Source organism: Marmota marmota, unplaced genomic scaffold (genome assembly GCF_001458135.2).
Source record: "Marmota marmota marmota unplaced genomic scaffold, marMar, whole genome shotgun sequence".
Lineage (NCBI taxonomy): Eukaryota > Metazoa > Chordata > Mammalia > Rodentia > Sciuridae > Marmota > Marmota marmota.
In genome coordinates, this window is record NW_026000116.1 from 69,153 (window position 1) to 72,713 (window position 3,561).

Sequence of the window (3,561 nt, forward strand, 5' to 3'; positions counted from 1 at the left end):
CCTGCCCCACCATCCCAAAAGATGAGAGAAATACGGAAAGAAAGAAATAGTGTACAAGAGAGTCCTGGCCTATTTTGACCATGAAACAGCTAGTTCTGCAAAAGTGGCTCCATAGTGGCAGAGGAGAAAACTGTGGCATGGATAAATGGCCCAGTATGCCTTGTAATTCCTTTCATCTATGTGGAGGGGGACCCTCGAAAGTTCAGGAACTGTCCTGTTGACTGAGAAGAAAATAAGCAATATAAAATAAGAACCTATAATGTGTTCCAGACAGTTGCAATAAGAACTTGCTGCTGCTTTTTACAGGAGAATGTTTAAGGCAGTGTAGGTTTCATATATTCTGTACAAATCCTGCCATTAAATACAATAAAATTCAATTACATTAATTCATTAGAAAATGTCATCAGAGAGGATAATATTGCCACAACACTCTGAATTAGTAGTTTTCTTTTAGAGACTCAAACCCAGATCTGTTTTCCTTTTTCATGCTATTGTGATTCATTATTCTTAAGAGTGAAATTGAGACAGAAGTCACACATGACCTGTGTAGAATCTCTTCTACCCAAGCATCAAAATATCATCTTTCCCTCTACTTCATGATGCTAGCATCCTATCAAGAGCAATTTCCCTACTAGATGATATAGATTCATGCTTTCATGCTGGAGTGTAGAGGGAAATAAAAAAAGAAAAGCCCAATTGGGTTTGGGGTGTTTTTCAGGCTGCTAGTAGATTTTATAAGGGGGTAAATAAGTCTCTTTACTGATGCTAATCTCCCAGAGAGATGAAGGATAATACAAAAGGAAAGAATAAAATTTCTTAAAATTTCTGTCAGTTTTTTTCTATTCTAGACACTCATCATTTAGACGTTAAAAGGTCTGTGAATTTCAGGGTGGAAAAATTGAGTTTTAGGAGGGAGGAATGTGGTAGGATGTGCTTTTTGCAGAAAAGAGGGCATTGTTCAGTCAGACTCCCAGAGAGTCTGAAGGGCTATGGTGCATTGTATAAATGGTTCTGCAGCCAGGAGGGCACAGGAATCACCATATGAACAGGTACAGTCCTCCAAAATGTCTTTTTCCAGAAAGCCTAGAAGATGAAGAGACAAAATCCAAGCAAACTGATTTTCCCCAGAATTACCAAAGCTTGAAAGGGTGAGATTCCCACTGCATGTGATAAGAACTTATGCATTAGCTGTATATGGTGAATTCTGGTTCATCACACTACTTGCAAACTCAGAGCCAATCAGATTATTCCTGGGAACACACCTCACCACGAATCCCCAAAACCACAGGAATATGGATTTCAGGACAGGGAGGAGCTCAAGCAGTCTGCCTAAGATCAATAGGAACTTCTTAAGGGTTTATAGCAATTTCAAATCCATCATCTATTTTGATCTTCCAAATAGTTAAGGAAAACAGGAACCTGATTAGGCCACCAACTCCAGGCTTCTGGAGGAGAAAAGGCTGGACAGTGACTCACAGATAGAAAAGCATAAGGCTGATAGCCAGGAGGACCCGGGTCTCTACAGAAGAATTCAGGGTCAAGTTCTTCACCACTTTCCTTCATCAGTTTTGAATTCTGTATTTTTTGTACAGTTATATGGGCTGCCCTTTGCAGAACTGTGCCTGCAGAGTGTCCCTTCTGTGACAAGCTATGATTCAGTGAGGCCAGTTTTTGTGCTGGGGAAGAAGGTTGCACCAGGGATGAAGCCAGTGGAAAGGCCGCCTTTGCATCTCCTTGAATTGGAGGGGTCAAGTGTCCTCTTTGCAGTTGGCAAAGAATCATACACCCTCCTACTTTGACCTTTGTTTAAAAACAGGGACTTAAAGATGCTTCCTTGGGTAAAGACAAATGACTCTGAGGCCTGCAGCTGTATAATGAGTAACTAAAAGCAGGATAAAGCTTGGCAGTCTGCCTTCATTCAGTATCCTTTACTAACTTAACATTTGTGACTGCTCAGGTCTGCACATAAACATGTTAATAATTTAAGGAGTGCTCATATAAAAACTAGCAATGGATTATAAATTTATCTAATCTATTTTATCCTCCTTGAAGATTGAGGAAAGATTGAAGGGACATTCAACAATCAGCTTTTATAAAAATATTCTTTTTAGTTGTAGATGAACAAAACACCTTTGTTTAATTTATTAATTTTAATGTAATGCTGAGAGTCAGGCCCATTGCCTCACACATGCCAGTCAAGTGATTTACCATTGAGCCACAACCCCAGCTCCTCAAGTGTCAGCTTTTATAGTATCTTGTTTCAGAATCCCAGGGTGGTTCCCAGAAGTCTTCAGTCATTATTCATTTCCTTCCAGGAAAGGCAGAGTCTTTAGACAGATAAACACAGGTGTTTATTCACTCAACAGGAGCAATCATCCCATGGGACCTACCCTGCCCCTTTTAGGATTCCAGGTCTGGTAGATAAAATCCTGAAAAATAAATAAAATGTATTTCTTTCAAGTGATAAGGACTACTCAGGAGCCACCTAACAGTGCTAGAAGTGAGATAGTGATCCTTCAGACATCAGTTTGGACAAACTGCTTAACAGTGCATACCTCTTCCCCACTGTCCCAATTCTGCTTCTATTTAAACCTTCAGGTCATGCCAGCACCCGGAAGACATGACTTAAAACATGGATCCCCTTGTCTTTCTGGTGTGGCTTCACTGACTAAAGTTCTTTTCTTGATTTGTGCAGTTACTCTTTGGATTTTTGGTGGGGTGAGGGGGCTTGGTGAGTGGCCAAACCTGGATTTTGTACCTGGCATGGGTCTCCTGTAATTCTTTCAATTCTTATTTTGTGGTAAATCAATAAATCACTGTGTAATCAATAATGCCAAAGGTTATGTGATATTATGAGAAACTCAAGTGAATCCACAGGCATTAATCTCCTGCTGCTGTCTTTTTTGTTGTTGTTGTTGTTATAAGTGGACACAATATCATTATTTTATTTTTCTGTGATGCTGAGGATCAAACCCAGTGTCTCACACATGGTAGATGAGAATTCTACCTCTGAGCACAACCCAGTCCCATGGCTGCTGTATTTACAAAACATGATACCTTTGTTAACACAAGCTCCATACATATATCTTTGCACACACAGGTTCCTCTGCCTAGAATATTTCTGTGCCTCATAAAAGACTCCTGCTGAGCCTCCAAAAGCCAGCTCTTATAGCACCTATTTTGTGTAGAGTCTTTCCTTACTAATCTCAGTATGTCTTTTTCCAGAAAGCCCAGAAGATGAAGAGACAAAATCCAAGCAAACTGGTTTTCCCCAGAATTCCCAAAGCTTGAAAGGGTAAGGTTCCCACTGCATGTGATAAGAACTTATGCATTAACTGTATATGATTACAGGACAACTTATTCCTTGCCGGTAATCCTCAAGATTCTGTAGGCTGAGGCAGGAGGATCATGAGTTGAAAACCAGCCTCAGAAACTCAGTGAGACCCTGAGCATCCTAGCTAAAACTTGTATCAATAAATATATATCATATAACATATATCCATATAACATATATAATATATATATATATATATATATATATATATATATATATATATAATA